This window comes from Meleagris gallopavo, chromosome 3 (genome assembly GCF_000146605.3).
Source record: "Meleagris gallopavo isolate NT-WF06-2002-E0010 breed Aviagen turkey brand Nicholas breeding stock chromosome 3, Turkey_5.1, whole genome shotgun sequence".
NCBI lineage: Eukaryota > Metazoa > Chordata > Aves > Galliformes > Phasianidae > Meleagris > Meleagris gallopavo.
In genome coordinates, this window is record NC_015013.2 from 12,445,685 (window position 1) to 12,462,237 (window position 16,553).

Genomic DNA, 16,553 nt, shown 5'->3' on the forward strand with positions numbered 1-16,553 from the left:
GTCCTCGCTGCCCTCCCGCCGCTTTCCGGAGGGCCGGGCCCAATGCGGGGCGGGCCACGGCCCGAGGCTGCGGCTGCTGCCGCCGCTGGAGGCGTTGGTTATGCTGCACGCTGTCATTCCCGTTGTGTTTGCGTGTATAGGTGTATGTATGTGATGATCGCGTGCTCGTGGTCTGCTGTAAAGGCCGATGCTCGTCGCTGGCAACAGCAGCTTGGTGAGCACCTCCTCCAACCGTCGTGTGTAGAGGGGCTGAGAATGACTCTGGGGTTTCCAAATGGAGAATCTCAGGGAAAAACCAAGTGTTTGAGTGATCAATAAACGCCAGAGCTACCTGTGTCCTCCTACAGTGAGAAAATCTCTGTGCAAAGCTTGTGCCACTGGCATTTTTTACCTGCTGCCCAAGTTACGGGAGACACAAATCCCACGGCATTTCCCATTACTTCCCAGGGAGAATGTACTGCAGGCACTGGTGACAGCAGTGACTTACAGACCAGTCAGGGCTCTGAGCAACCTGATCTAGGAGTTAACATCCCTGTTCATTGCCTGGGAATTGGACTAGATGACTTTTAAGTGTCCCTTTCAACTCAAATGATTCTAGGATTCTGTCCTGTTCAATATCACTGTTGCTGCCTGGGCATCACCTGAACATCAACCAGGTCTCTGTTGGCACGCAGCCTCCTCTGAGCTCCTGCTTCCTTTCCTATCCACACCCATTGCTATCAGGAGTCTGCTCAGAGTGAATGACGGCTGTTCCCAAGCCAAAAAGCTTTCCAAATAATCCAGAGCTTTCTCACAGTCTGATGGGAGCTGACGTGCTTGGTCTTATCATGACATGAAGCAGTTCAATTCCTATGTTTTGACATAGTTGGCACAGAAGTCACAGCCGTCTTGGTCTCCTGTAATGCAAACAGTGAATCTAAGATGTACAACTGAAGGACAGATTTTCTCTGAGTACAAAATGTTTTTGTCCTCCTCAAGATGTGTTGTTAACACATATGTAGCTAATGTCAACAATATTTGAAAAGGTTCACCTGTACACAGAGATCACATTAACGGGAGAGTCTGTTTCATGTGGAGAAAGGACTTCAGGGAGCACATCAGGGAAGATAGGGAGCTTCTTTTGGAATAGGTCTGGAGGGGGCTGGAGCATCTCTCCTATGAAGATAGGCTGAGGGAGCTGGGCTTGTTCAGCCTGGAGAAGAGAAGGCTCTGGGGAGATCTTTCAGTACTTATAGGGAGTTTATCAGTAGGAGGGAAGTAAACTTTGTATGTGGCTAGATAGTGATAGGACAAGGAGGAATGGTTTGGGCAACTCTGTGAGACGGAGTGGAGTTTCTTATAGTCTCCCTTCCACCTCTTTTGCATCCCCCTCATTTTTAATGTTCATTAGTTCCCAGTAAAGTGTTAAGAGTGGCTCAGACATCATCAAAGAACAGCGTACACCTGCAATGAGAATTTCATTTTGCGGGTTGGAAATCTCTCTTATTCTCTTTTTTTTTTTTCTTTTCCATTGTATTTGCATCTCTGCAGTCTTTTCTTGTAGCAAGAAAAGGATGTTGTTCTTCTCTTTTTCTCACTCTGTTTTTTTATATTTCTCACTCTAAGGAATTCATTGCTAATTATCAATGAAAAAAGTAGCAGTGATTAAAATGGAATAAAATTCTCCTGTCCCTGTCAGTTATCCCTGAGCACTGACTGAGTTGGACTTCATAAGAAATACGTATATGTATAGCTTATCTTACTTTTGATTGGCACAGACGTTCTCCTCTCTAACACAAAACACAGATCCTAAGAAAATAACAATGGCAGTAGGGATTCAGACCAAGGGCCTGTTTAACTTAGTATCCTGTCTTCAACTTTGCTCACGAGTAGCTTCCTTCAAAAGAGTAAGGGCAGGGTAAGCATGTAGGATATTTGCCCCACTGCTTAGCCTGCAGATATCTTTACCTTGGATCTGAACGTATAGCAATTCGTATGGTAAACTTCAGTTTACCTCTCTGTTAAGTACTTTGCCTGATCTCCCTATGAATCCATGCCAGTTCCTTAAATGTGCAAAGTTTTTAGCAAAAACTTTCACAGACTTGCCTTCTGTGTGAAGAATGATCCCTTTTGGCTGTTCTGCATCTGGTTCCTAACAGCTCCGGCTGATGCCCCTTCGTTCTTGCACTGAGTATGACAGTGAAACAACAGGCCATCACTGCTAGTCCCCTATGACCAAAAGTGATTTGTTGGACTAGGGTGCAAGGTACAGTCATCTTCCTTGGAAAGTAAATAAAATAGATTATAGCTACACAGGAATGATTTTAGTTTCCTTACAGTTTTCTGAGGAGTAATACCAAGTTTACTGTACACATGGTTACTTCTCTTCAATAGTGTGTTAAGATTTTAAAGTATGTATCCAAAGGACATCTGTTGTGCCCTCTAGTGCCTAGTGCAAGGGTTTGCACTTTTATCAGGGGTGGTTAAAGTGAAATGAAGCCTTCATCGAGGGCAAGTTTTTCATCTTTAATGCAGGTTCTCTTCCAGAGGAAATGTTGAAGAACCTTTGCCACAGTGAGAATAAGCAGTAAGGAAAAATGATGCATATCACTGTATAGGAGAAACTCTCTACAAAATTAGTTATCAGTGAACATTCCAGAGAATAAGATACGAGACAGTAGTTCTAAAGCTGTGAATGCTGAAATTCTGCACTGTACCATCATATGTGTCTCTATAACACTGTTGCTATTCCTGTGATTGTTTTGTGAGGCAATAAAAAGGAGACAGTCAACTTCATATGGGTCTCTCTCCTTAAAGCAGTAGAATTGATAGGCTTGAAAAACAGGAAGGAAGCAAGCAGGAAGACTACGTAACTAACAGCCTCTTACTGTGACCTGTTTTTCTTCTCAGCCTCTGTCTGGGAGTGAGTAACAGAAATTGAAAACGATAACCTCTTGTGTTAAGAACTATACAGTATCTCTAAGTGAAAAACAAAGCATCAACGAGGACAGTGTCCTGGGAAGCAATTCCGATTAGTCATTCAACTTGTTTTTAAAACTTGCGATGTTAAATATTTAATAATGCTGAAATGTTTTAGAATGCTTTCAAATATATTTTTAAGGCTTCTATCAATTTGAAACTTAATTACAACTTCTCCTAGGAAGTCTTTGCCAAGGCATTAGGGGGGCAGTTAATCAAGCACCAATCTATGCAATGCATAAATTTCATAGAATCATAGAATCTCCTGATTTAGAAGGGGCCCGCTCTGTTTTCTGCATTTACATTACACAATCATTAACTAAAATTGTCCTGGGACAATTCTAAGTCAGAAAGTTCAGATCAGATGGATTTGAACATTACAGATTAGACAGGAGAACAGTTTACAGGGCAGAAATGTTGAGCAAAGGCAGATGGGAGGTGGCTATAAATTCTGCTGAATCGTTTCCTCTGTCTTAAGGTATCAGTTTGCCTATGCATAGAATATAAGCTATAATTATTATATTATTATTTTTGGTTTGTACCAACTACTATGACAGCAGTGTTTGCTCTATGAGTAAACTATAGCTACAGGTGAAATTCAGGTTATAGAGATGTTTGTCTGATAGGAAAAAAAACTGCCCAAGAAAGGTTGGTTGTGGTAACATAATAACAAAATGAAGCAATGAAAACGAGTCCTGAAATACATTTGAAAGATGGCATTCATAGGGTGAACACACATACATATTGTATCTGCCAAACACAAGGAGGGCTTTGACTAACTCCCTTTTTGTTTTGCTGCTTCGGTGAGAAAGAGGACAAGACATTGGTACATGGATCTGTTGCTCACTGTATTTTAGGAATTTAATGTGTTTGGAAGTATATTCTCAGCACTGTCTTGCTCATTGCTTCCAATACCAGGTTGTTAATCTTGATGTTAGGTAGGAGACTGCACACTAAAACTTTTTTTTAGAATTACAGTGTTTGCTGAATTGGAAGGGACCCATGAGGATCTTCAAGTCCAATTCCTGGCTCCACAGAGAACCACCTGAAATCCGAACTCCATGTCTGATAGTATTGTCTAAATACTCCTTGAACTCCAGCACTTGGGGCCGTGCCCACTGCCCTGGTGCAGAACCTTTCCCTAACCCACACCTGACCCGCCCCTGATGCAGCCTCATGTCATTCCTTTGGGTCCTGTCGCTGTTTTATGTCCTTCACATATGATGGCACTTAAACCTGCACCTAGTGCTGGAGGTGCACCTGCACAGCACACAGCACAGTGGGACAGCCCCTTCCTTGGTTTGGGCCTGATGCACCACAGTGTACGTTTGGACCTTTGGTCTGCCAGGGCACACTGCTGTCTAAGATTCAGTTTGTCATCAGCCAGAACCCCCAGATCCCTTTCCGTGGGGCTGCTCTGCAGCTTCTTGTCCCCCAGTCTATACAGGTATGCAAAGCTGCCTTGTACCAGGTACAGAAACTGGCACCTGCTCTTGTTAAGCTTCATGTAGCTGGTGGTTTCCCAGTCTAATTTGTCAATATCTCTGTTCAAGGCACCTTTTGTATCTGCTGATACCTAAATGCAATTTAGCAATTCTGTGTAATTTTATGTTCATCCTCTGCTCTAATAGGCTTCAATCAACAGATAGTCTCAATTTTGGCCTCATTTTTGTAATTTAGAAAAGCATCAACTTGAATATGCAAACAGAGTGTTAGCTTGACATATGGCCTTTTCTCCATAATAAACAGATATAAGTCTCACATCTGAGGTAGGAAATAAATTTGAAGTGCAATATCTACAAAAACAAGCCTTCCAAGTTTTTTTGTTTGATTGCTTCTTTTTTCATCTAAAGGAAGAATTATTACTCTGAAAAATTTACTCCTTTGTCCCACTCTCCTCCGAGGAAAAAAAATCTTTAAAACTCTGCGTGGAGTTAGTATTCAAAATAAAACAGGTGGAAATATAGGGTATCTGCAGACCTAAAGATACCTTCTCAGAAAACCATGCTCACATGTATTCATGTTTTTAGCATCACAGCTAATGCGTTGCTGCCTCTAGTTCCAGTCATTTGCACCAGTGCCTTTCCCTGAAATGTAAACTGCTTAGACACTATTTAATGTTCATTCTAATTTGCATTCCCATGAACAACTGCAAGAAATTGAGAGACAGTGCATTCACACCCTGTTGCCTTTCTATCACAAATGGGGCAAAGACATACTGCCTCTGCCTTGGCAAATATTCTCATTATTCAGATATAAAGGCAAATCCTAGATCTGCTGTCTTCTGTACATGAAGATTGAAGCTGAAGTCAGATTTGACATTTCAGTCTGTGTTCAAATGAGTATCTCAGGCCAGACTTCTGAATCAAAAAGTGCAGGGCAGATTACTTATTTATAAGTAGCAAAACTGTCCTTCTGTGACGAGGTTGAGCTCAAGGATTATTGAAAAACAAATGAAAAGGCAATGTAGTCACTGGTCACAGCCAATACAAGCTCATGTGGGGAAAGTCCTGTTTAATTAACTTAATCTCTGTTCATGGCAAGGTTACCCACCTGGTTGACCAAGGGAAGGCAATTGAAGTAATCTTTTTGGATTTCAGCAGTGCTTTCAATACTGTTCCTTACAATACCCTTCTGGACAAAATATCCAGCATAAAGCTGGACAACAACATAATATGAAGGTTAAACTATTGACTGACAGGTTGGGATCAAAGGGTTCTAGTAAATGGGCATACATCAGACTGGCAACCAGTCACTAATGAGTGGGCTCCTTTTTAGGGTGAGTTCTCTTTAATGTTTTCGTCAGTGTCTTGGATAAAGGATATGGAGGTATAAGCAAATTTGCAAATGACCCTAGACTGGGAGGAGCTTTTGACTCCCTTGAGGGTAGAGGGACCTTACAGAGAGATTTTGACAAATAAGAGGCCTGGGAAATCACCAGACATATGAAGTTCAACAAGAGCAGGTGCCAGATTCTGCACCTGGGAAGGGGCAACCGTGGATATCTGTACAGACTAGGGGAAGAGAGGCTGGAGAGCACCCCATGGAAAGGGAACTGGATCTTCTGGTTGACAAGTTGAATCTGAGTCAGATTATTATACAGAAGACATAATTCTGGGGGTAGCTCCTATGAATTTATGCCACAAAAATAATCCCTAAAGCTTCAACAAGAGTAAGGAAACAATTCATAATCTTTAGCATCCCAACATTATTTTGGCCTGTGGTGAACATTAGAAAACGGAGTATAGTGCTTAACTAGCTAGAGCCCAGAAGAGGGTGCTGGAGAGGTGAGAACACACTTCTAAAAGCATTAAGTCACTGAAATATAGTGAACAGTCCATGTACCAACTTTCTTTCTCGACAGATCAGTAAAAAAAAAGAGTTAGTCAAAGTCTTTCTTGCATTTGGCAGATACAAAATGCATGTGTATGCTGATGCCATGTGTGCCATCTTCCAGATGTATTTCAGGACCCATTTTCATTGCTTCATTTCTGTGCAATTCAGTTGAGCAGCTGTTTTGTTACCACAACCAACCCTTCTTGGGCTATTTTTATACTAGAAAAATATCTATATAATGTGAGCTTCACCTCACATACAGCACTTTATGCATAGAGCAGATATTACTGCTATAGTATTGGTAAAAAACAAGAATAATATAATAATTATTATATATATTAATGATAGTTTATGTTCTCTTTATAGGCAAACTGATACTTAGAGTCTGAGTGATTCAGCAGAACGTATAGCCATCTCCCATCTGCCTATGCTCAAGATTTCTGCCCTGTGAACTCTTCTCCTGTCTAATCTGTAATATTTAAATCCATCTGGTCCAAACTTTCTGACTTAGAATTTTCCCAGGACAATTTTAGGTAATGACTGTGTAATATAAATGCAGAAGATGATGCCTGGAGAAATAGCAGTGGTCCAGATTTCTCCTCATTGCAATAACAGACACAAACCAGCAGGCTACAGTCTTGCTGCTTGTGAGCTGTCAGTTTCTCAACTCTATTCTGCACATTGAAATCACGTTAGCCTGGGGAGATGCCTTACCTTCCCCCCATTGTTAATTTCCTGCTTAGCTATAATACCATGCATTTTGATGGCCAAGGTGCACTGAAGTATGAAACTTATGACAAAATGCTTGGTTGCACGACTTGAAGTTCAGTGTCAGTCACTGGGCTATAACACAGGGGAAAATTAGAAAGTGGTACCCATCCATTCTGGAAAAAATAAATGCCTGCTTCTGGGTATGGGGAGGCTGTGCCTGTTTGTTCCCTGAGGATGTACCAGAATGTTAGAGGAAGGAGATAGCTGAAGACATATTCCTGGTATTAGCTGCTGTTTTCACTATTGCCCAAATGTGGGAACATTGCCTTTATGTCGCCCTCTGCCTCAAGGCATCTTTCCTGGATATTTGTTTCAGCTGTTCTCTTTGAGCTGTCCTGATTCTAGCTGCAGCTGGCCGAGACCATCCCTGGGGACAGCTGGTTTTTGACGAGCAGAGGAGAGCAGCAGCTTGGATCTCAACCTCTCAGTCCCCACAGGTCAGCTCCTAAGCACACCTGGGCTGTAGTGCTTTCAATTTTGATTCAGATAAAACTAAAAGCTTTTAAAATACTGAATATATAACGTAAGCCTTTTTAGGGCTGGAGGGCTGCCTACTCAGGATGGCACTCACCAGAGGTGTGAAAGGATAGTTTTAACAAATGTAACCACTGTCTGTATGTGCCTTCTCCACGTGCATGGGAAGGAGAAGGAACTCACCACAACAAGAGGTATTCCTGCAGTATCAGTGCAGAACATGACTTGGTAAGCTGCTTTGTAAGGTAGAATATTATAGTCTTGGAAACCAAGGAATATAGTAGATTTTGGCAGATGACAGCCTGTCAGTACATTAGGATGATATGAAATTACATATTCATGTAAGTTGTTAATTGAATGATTTACATGTGCTTAGTCTTTAGCGTGTGCTTTGAGAGTTCTGGTTTGAGCAACGCATTGTTAAAGCGATTAGGTTTGTTGCAATAATTGGACTAAAATCACCTCAGTGTGCCCCATTACTTTAGATTGCATCTACACTTGCTCTGTATGACATAGTTCTATAAACTTAGTACATGGTTCAGAGAGAGACATCCCCAGTACTAACTGGAATTAGTAGTATAGATGTATGTGTGCTTTGACCCTTTTTTTCAGCGTTGATTTGGGATATCCCCACTTGTGCCCAGACCTCCTACATGAAAGACTCAAGCACAAAATATACTTCCCTGAAGCACTGTAACCAGTAGTGCAGATCCACCACCGCTGCAACAGCGCTGCCACATTTCAGAATTACTTCCTCACCATACATCTGCACAGCTTTTCTCCCATCCCCTCCCCCATTTTTTTTCTTTGCTACTTGCAGCACTGCAAACTCTGAGAGCAATGAGCAGAACTGAGAAATCCCCCAAACTCAGTTATCCGTGCAGCTACTCAGCATAGCTCTCACAGTACTCAACACGTGCACTGCTTGCCCCATTGGGTTTTTTGACCTTTTCTGTGGCCTGTCATCATTTAGCATCCTGCATCACACTACCTTACAAGCTCAAATAATGTGTTCTGGTATTAATTGTTGTGGTTCAGGGGCTCAACCTAAAGTGCAGGATTGTGACTGCTGTACAAATAGCTAACAATGAAACCCAAAGTGGAAAACTGAAAGAGAGTTGAATTTCTCCTTTCCTCTCCTTCTTTCCCTTTCTCACCATGTTTCCTCTTTCCCTGCAAACTCAAGCACTAGAAAAAAAAAAAAATCTTTGTCAATTTTTTGGATAGATAGATCATTGTCTTTTCTTCTGTCTGGTTGTAGTATTCAAAACTTCTAGAACAGAAGTCCTAACTGCAGTTATGCTGTATGGCAAAATATCATAGCAATATATGTTGGTTGCTTTTGTTGTTGGTGGTGGTGGTGGTTATTTTTTCTTTTCTTTTTTTTGTGTCTTCACCTCCCAAAATACTGCTATGGAAGTTTTACTTTGAAATGTGTGCATTACTGTTGGTGGATGCAATATAAAAAATATTTTTAGTTTAGCTGCAGAATAGTCAAGGAAACAAGTAGAGGACTGGGAAACAAGAAAACTTCATCTCTCCCACTTGCAATCTGTTCTGAAAGGGGAAAGTTGCATAGACCCTTAGTTTGAGCGTTCATTCACTAAACTTGAATTAATGTATCTCATTTTTGGGTACCCATGTTGAGAAGGTGGATTGCCACAGGGTCACGCAGTCTCTGTTACAGTGAGTTTCTTAGAGACCCATTGACGTAGATGTTACTGTCAAACAATATGCTCAACTTTTAACCAGAGGTGGCTTTTTTTTTTTTTAAACTGTAGGAAAGGATCTAAAAAATAAACACGATTGGAAAGATGAGAGAAATGGGAACAGGAACATGCACGACATGTTCCTGACCTATGTAAATGCATCATAGAGTTGAGTTAAAAATAATAAAGTAGCAGAAACCTCTGTGGATTACTAGTCATTTGCTTAATTAGTTGTATGGCAGGGGTTGAGCTGGAAAATTTAGCCTGGGTTTAACAGAAACCAATTTCTTTCTTTTATTTTTGTTTGCATACCAAACCCTTGACCAAAATGCATCAACACTGCTCTCCTTCAAGCATCTATATTGCACGACAGGACTTATTACTATATTTTCAGTAGTACAGGCAAGCAGAACTGCATGATATTCAGTACCTAACACAATGGGAGTCACACTTGGAATCCTTTAGGCACTGTGCTAACAGAAATCATAGGACAAATAGTGAACTGTTTGCTTAACACTATGGATGACAGTGGTTACACTGCACATTTAGTCAAGCCATTCTCACCTGTATTATCTTCTGAAGTAAAGCATTTTCATGCAAGCTGGAAAGAGGCCAGCTTTTTACTGACTTCATGTGTGCTGGAGTATGACTTTTGAAGGCTGTGTGAGTGCAATGAGCAGAGTGTTTGGTAATTCTTACAATTTCAGCCCTTGTGATGTAGTGACTCATTTCTTTGTGTGTGTGCTCGTGGCAAGTAACACTTGTAAAGCTGTTCTTATGGTTTCTGGTGCAGGTTGGTATTTGACATGTGGATACCTGAGTCCTCTCTTTATGACTTTGCTTTTGGAAAATATCATTCTTGAAAAAACATTTCAATTTCATTTTGATTACCATATCCAACTTCTTCTCTTGACTTGTAATCCTAGAGCGGTACGAAACCTGAAATCATTCTTTCACTATGTTGAAAGGTGTCTAGAGAGGAACCACCTCTTAATAATTCTTATATCCCATAGCACTGATTATTTCCTTTCTCACTTCCACAATATAGGTGTATATTGGAAAGCTGCCCACTTGTATTTACATCCTAGGGTTCATATAAAACCTTAAGAAAATAACAATTATCTTGTTTGAAACAGGAGTGGGAATGCGTGTTTGTCTGTGTCTTCCAAGATCTGTCTGGTTATCCACCTTCTTGATGAATTTATTGATGGTGTCGTCATCATCAGTCAGTGTCACCCACTGCTCACCTTCCTCTGAACTCTGCTGAGAGCTCCTCTTGAAGTGGGGAATCTGTAATGAGAAGGAAATGGTAGTGATCTCGTCAAAAGTCAAATGTGCTTCACTTTTTCCTTGCCCACAGCAGAGCTCTTGAGCAACCATCATGTAGGAAAACAGTTCAGCTTGAAGCTGTATTGCACAATACACGTAACCCCACTGTATGAGGGAGAAGTTAGGCATGTTGCATACAGAGGGAGGTGGCTCAGAGCCAGAAGCAAAGCATCTAGTAGAAATTGTGACTGTTGCAGTGATGCTGATGTGTGTGAGATACGTTACTCAGAGAGATTTCCTCTGGCTTCCCTGTGAGTTTGAAAGATTTGCATAGAGCCAAAGGTAGAGATGCAAAATTTGTGTCTGGGCTTGCAAGACTAATTTTGTTTGTCCTCAGATCCCAGGATTGTACAGTTTCATATACCAAATTTTATTAATAATTTTGGTTCTTGAACAAAGAATGTGGGTGTATGGAAAGAGATGATTGTATGTAGGTGATATAATGCAAATGTGAAAGAAGAAAGTGAACCTTCATTCCCCTGTGTACTTGATTTTTCCAACTAGAGACCTCCTGTGCCTTCTGAGGTAGTACAGAAGTAGGAGAAACACAGCTGGAGGTATGAAAACTGAGGCAAGGTCTTCAGTAAGACACAGAATGAAAACCAAGTAAATTGAATGAAACCAAGAGTGCGAGTGTTAGATTAAAATCTTATCTGTTGATAATAAATCATTGTTTTGTCAACAGAAGGACTAGCCCTCACTTGGACATGGAGCTACTTACTCTTGACATCAGTCAGGTACAAGGTTTAAGCAACATCTAATGAAACTTCAGCTTTTCAGATTTAATAGCCTGTGTTTATGAAATCAATATATATAGTTCAGATGCTGTTTCTGTCACAAACATTGTCTTCATTTTCTTTTGTGGCAGTTTATTCTATGTTGGAAAGCAAACTCCACTTAAAGAGACTCTAGATTAGCATTAATTAATATAGCTGTGCAATGATGTACACGATTACGAAAGTATAGCTGCAGTCATAGATATTTTCTCTATAAAAAAGGAACCAAAAGCTTTTATTCCAGTTTTTAATTAGGGTATATTTAATTAAGTTATGTGTTTTAGTGTTTGTGTTCCAAAACTCTTTCTTGGAAATGAAGACCTGTTCAGAAAAGTTCTCACATCTGTATTCTCATCTTTCTAATTTGAAAGGTGGGATGAGCTAATCTTTTGTGTGGTTTAAGCCTCCAATATTGGTAAATCTATTATTAATGTAGCAACAGAACTTCAGATGAGATACTTGGCCAGTCTCTGATGCGGAAGAGTTTGATCCATGGGACATCCTAATTTAATATTCCTGATAAATATTATTAAGTCTCATGGTAGTAGTATGCATTACAATGCACACTAAACCAAATCAATTCACAACCTGTCAGTCACTGCTTTTATGAAGGATCTTCTGCTGAGGGTTGAGCTCAGCTCTGTTATATAATATCTTTTCTATGTAAATACTAAAACAAACAAACAAACAAAACGGGTTATAAGCCCTCAGCAACAAGCTTTCCAAGGTACCCAAATCAACACTGAAGTTTGAAAAGGGTGAATGGATTGTATGAGACTGCTGCCTGATGCAGCTGCACACTTGACAGTGCTGACCTGTGAAAGCCCTCATGGGAAGGTCTTGTGAAAAAGGAGAAGTTGTTTAAAAGTCATGTGCTTCCTTCCTTCTTCTGATGGGCTGCTCTAGCAGTATCTATGTTCTGTTACATAATTTGATTTTCTTTAAACTCACCTGGCTGGGGGTTATGCTGAAGGAGCTGAGAGAGAAGACACCTTGAGCTCACTTATAAAGTGCACAAAAATAGTGCAGTCTGCATGGAGAGATTTAGGAGGATACTGAGGAGTCTGATTGGTATGTAGAGGCTATTCCCAGTAACGTGATATCTTTGCATGTGCATTACACAAGCTTTTGAAAAGGAAGTTATGAGAGAAAGCGAAGGAACCACATACATAATGAAACTATATTATGAGTGATGAAAGTACTACTTAGCCTGTGGGCCTTCCTTTCTCCAGGAGCTGTTTAAGCTTCTTTCTTTAGTTTCTTTGTATCTGTATTCTGCAATCGGCCCTTGTTTCATTTCCTTGACTGTCCAGAAAACTCTTCCCTTGTTGGTGACTCAGAATGTTTCCCATGTGAGCAGTATCACTGTACTCGTGCTGGTGACTTACTAAGGCAGTATGTTGGCCAGAACCAGCCCAGTGCCAGTGCATACCCAAAGATATCGAGGCTGGGTAGAGGTAGAAAAGCCAGAAGAATTAGGAGAGGGATACAGTGGATCTTAGGAGAAATTAAGATATTCCTGAGGCAACAGAAGAATGATGAACGCAACTGTTTCCCTGATGATTTCTGCCTCCCTGAGTATACCTACTTCACTACTTCAGTAGTGTCCAACTCACTTTCCTGGACAAAATGCGGCCATTTGCCCATTCTCCCTATACTTTCCAGACCTTATGCATACCTCTCCTTTAATTCTTCAGAAACTGAATGAAGCCATATTTCTCTAATTTTACTCTTTCTATATTATCCAAAGATACTCACAAGGGCCAGTATGGTTGGGACAGTAGGATTGCATTTCAGCTCTTCCAGCAGGCAACCAATTGATAACAGGTGTTTTGCAATTTTGTAGTTAATTTTCAAGAAGGTATCGAAGCCAGTATTTTGCCTCAGAAATATGAATTGTTACATCATGGTGCTGCACCGAATGTATTTTCTTAATGTAGAAGAGCTTTACATGATGAACAAGGTGTTTCCTGGTAAAGGAAGGTGTTTCTTCGTAAAGGAATGTGTAAAGGCCAGCAGGGATGGAGAGGTGATTGTTCCCCTCTACTCTGCTCTTGTGAGTCCCCATCTGGAGTACTGTGTTGAGGTCTGGAGCCCCCACTATAAGAAAGACAGGGAGTTGTTGGAGAGGGTCCAGAGGAGAGCCACAAAGATGATCAGGGACTGGAGCACCTCCCTTACAAAGACAGGCTGAGGGAGCTGGGTTTGTTCAGCCTGGACAAAAGAAGGCTGCGGGGTGACCTCATTGCTGCCTTTCAGTACCTAAAGGAGCCTACAAACAGGAGGGGAATCAACTCTTTGAAAGGGTAGATAATAGCAGGACAAGGGGAAATGGTTTTAAATTGAGGGAGGAAAGATTTAGGTTGGATGTCAGGGAAGTTCTTTACTTTGAGAGTGGTGAGGTGCTGGAACAGGCTGCCCAGAGAGGTTGTGGATGCCTCATGCCTAGAGGTGTTCAAGGCCATGTTGGATGGGGCCCTGGGCAGCCTGGTCTGGTATTAAATGGGGAGGTTGGTGGCCCTGCCTGTGGCAGAGGGGTTGGAAATTCATTATCCTTGAGGTCCCTTCCAACCCTGGCCATTCTGTGATTCTGTGTTTAAGGTTTGCTGATGAGTGTAAAGTTTGGCTTTCTTGAAACATGACCAGCTCTGGTTTAAAATAGCTCTGTATTGAGAAAAGAGGACAAAAGTTAAAAGACTTATTTATTAAGAAACTGATTTGTAGTTGAAGGAATTTTAGAATTATTTGGAGGCATAAAGCATGGGATGAAACCTACAATAGAATACTAGTAATTTACATTGAAACAAAATATTTAGTAAAACCCATCAACCATATCCATTGTGCCAGCCTTATCTTTTAGTGACTTTTTGTCCCTGAAGGAAGGTTGACTCAGAGACAGTAGTGCAGGATCGGTATGAAATTGTTAATGAACGGTTAGTTAAGCTGTGAAATGTGCTCTCAAGCAAAAGGAACATATTCAAGCAAAAGAACATATTCTATCAACATTTTCTGGTAGCCCACATCACCCACATCCTCTGCAAGTGAGAGGCAATAGGTAACAAAGATGATAAAAGTGTTTGTATGTGTTCTCTGGAGCTGAAAGGCCAAGATTAGGTTATTAATTCCAGAAAACTCCTAAATGTTACCATTTGCTCTGCAACCTAGGGGAGTCCCTCTGCCCCTTTACCCATCCCCTCTTTTTAAAGTGCACATAAGTAGTTGTGAACAAAATCTTCTTTGTTGTATGATATCTGAGTTACTCCAGAAGGACAGCACTTTCCCATGTTTGTTCTGATTATCTCACTGTACTCATGGGAACAAAAGATTGTTCTTGCGTTTGACTGAGCACAGGGAGGTTGGAAGGTGCTCAGTGCTGTTCAGTGGAAGTCTATTGCAGAAGACAGATTGAATAGTTTTGGATATTTTACAAGTGCAACAAATTTGATGTCATCTTTATACCATTCTGTGCTTTCTTCCACGTATCATGCCAGTTTTAGAAGTTGGTAAAATGCTTGGATATCTTTGTCTGTGTGTGATCCTTGGTCATTCCTAACAATATTTTAGGGATGCGAGGGAGTGAATACTCAGTGATACCTGAAGTGAGGCCAATTTTGCCTGGAAAAGATTATGACTAGACTTCTCTACAGGCTTTTTTTCCTACTGGTAGTTTCTGGGACTTTTCCTGGAAAGTTGTTCTCTATGGCTCACTGTGTATGGCAAGCTTTCTCTGAAATTCCCATCTGGCACTTTCAGGAGCAAAGCTAGCTTTCTAGTTCATCTCACTACTCCCACAGAGAAAAGATTTCAGAGGAGAACCGAGTTGCAGATAGAATTGCAAGGGAGTCCCTTTTCTTAATTACGCAGTGAGTAGTCAAGATTTTCTGTGCTTTGGTAGTGGGTACAAAAGCTTCCCGCAGTTACATCGGGAGATCCTACACTCCTGCTCTGGGATGTGGAGAAGGCAACTTTTTCTTCTATTGGCTCCATTTGCAAAGTGTTAGCCTTTCACATGGAGGTCTTTGTAGCTGTGCTTTTGATTAAACCTGCCCCTATTTCTGCAAATTTGTTCAAGCGGTGAAGATGCTGGCTGACTCTTTCCAATTGTTCTCCAAGTAGCTAACACAGTGTGGCTGATCAAAGAAGGACTTACTCATGTGAAGTATGAAAATCTGTTTATTCCTAAGAACTGGTAGACACATTCTGAAGTCATGTACAGTGCAAGTTCTTAGGAATGATCAGAGATTTTTGCAGTGCTAGGTAGAGCTTGCCAGGTAATGAACTGCCTAATATCAATTAGGGCAGTGTTCCTTTGCAGTGGAGTACTTATTCCTTTAATCTCAATAGTTCATTGCATTGTTTTTTCACTGCTTATTTCATGAAACTGAGGAGAAGGAGAGCATTTCGTTCTTTGAAGGCTTCAATCTAGACCCAAGTTTCTCCAGGCAACACTGGTGCGAGTAAAATCATGTCTAGTCTTGAAATGAAGTTCCATTTTCTGCCTTATTGTTTTTTTTAATGCTCATTTTTTTTCTCTTTGGTGATGAAGCTACTGTTAAAATTCCTGTACGTGCAAGAAAAGAGAATATCAGAGTTGAGATTCAGTCTTCTGTATTTTTTATTTTTTTCCATTTTCATATTTTTCACATAGAAATTGGTCTCTGATTTAGATTATGACAAGATACATTGATAGGCACCCACAGGAAACTATTAATACAGATCTTTTCCTATGGCTCTATCTAACTCATGTCTCCTTAAAATAGGAGGAGTAAGTAATAATTTCACATGAATTAGTGTCTGAGGTATGAGGATTTAGTAGAAACTGTTTTTTATCTCAAGATGCAGCGTAGAGATATGGGAAGGAAGTGGGATGTCAAGTGAGAAACTTCTACATCTGATTCAGTTACAAGTCCAGATATGAATTTCAGTGCTTGTCTGAATCTTCATTTCATCCCTAACACAAGACAAAGACACAACTGGACTTGTGAATTAAAGAATACATACTATATAATGTGTGTCTGTTGAATTGCAGATACAAAAAATTCCCCCTTCAAAGAAACTATCCAAAGAAAAGAATGTTAGTTGCACTACTTCAATATAAACAAAAGATGTCACTATCAGATACAAAAAGAGTTGAGCTAATTAAAGATTGGTCTGAAACTGTTCAGATCATGCCATCATGAAACAATAATGAATATTTTTT

General features: G+C 40.6%; 1 long non-coding RNA gene across 3 annotated transcripts in view; it reads left to right on the top strand.

The window, feature by feature from the left end:
- Positions 1–16,553, top strand: part of LOC116216425 — a 76,077-nt gene that overhangs the window by 47,910 nt on the left and 11,614 nt on the right. The gene's annotated exons all lie outside the window — the stretch shown is intronic.